Below are 706 nucleotides of genomic sequence, written 5' to 3'. Positions count from 1 at the left end.
AAGGCACACGCCGCCCAACAAAGCAGCTCGCCCGGCGTGGCCTGCTCGCCAATAACAGTGGACACATTGTCAGTGGGACCAGGTAGTCTTCTCGGACGAATCCAGATTCAACCTGTTGCACCCAGACAGGCGATTGGAGGCGCCGAGGAGAGCCGTTCCACCCTGAGTGCATCCAACAGGTGGCGCTCTACTTTGCAGGGTCCGTTCTGGTGTAGGGGGGCTTCCCAGCTCACATCAGGACCTCGTGTACCATATATAGGGTAATTTGACCACGGCAAGGTACAGGGAGGAAATCCTGCGTCCCCTTGCTGTTCCTCTCCTGAAGCAGATTGGACCCCAGGCTGTACTGCAGGATGACAACGTCACGCCATATCGGGCACGCATCGTGGGGGACTTCCTGCTGCAGCGAGCTGTCACCTGCATGGACTGACCAGCTTGTAGTCCGGATTTGAACCCAATAGAGAACATTTGGGATCACATTGACCGGTGGATAAGGGACAACCACCCTCCTGCACAAAACCTTCAACAACTCTTAGGCTACCTCGTCCAGGAGTGGCAGAACTTACCCCAACAAGTTCTCCGAAGGCATGTCCTGCCCATGCTTCGACGCTGTGCCGAGTGTTTGATCAAACGGAGTGGCTACATCCACTATTGACAATGTTCATGAAGAACTTTGACTTTTCAGACTTTTTAAATCCGACCAGTG

At 54.2% G+C, this 706-nt stretch overlaps 1 protein-coding gene across 1 annotated transcript in view; it reads right to left on the bottom strand.

The window, feature by feature from the left end:
* LOC101863997 (MFS-type transporter SLC18B1-like) overlaps positions 1-706 on the bottom strand; it is a 15,406-nt gene that overhangs the window by 14,162 nt on the left and 538 nt on the right. The gene's annotated exons all lie outside the window — the stretch shown is intronic.

The sequence above is a fragment of the Aplysia californica genome, unplaced genomic scaffold, assembly GCF_000002075.1.
Source record: "Aplysia californica isolate F4 #8 unplaced genomic scaffold, AplCal3.0 scaffold00364, whole genome shotgun sequence".
Lineage (NCBI taxonomy): Eukaryota > Metazoa > Mollusca > Gastropoda > Aplysiida > Aplysiidae > Aplysia > Aplysia californica.
This window is presented reverse-complemented; position numbering and strand designations above follow the sequence as displayed.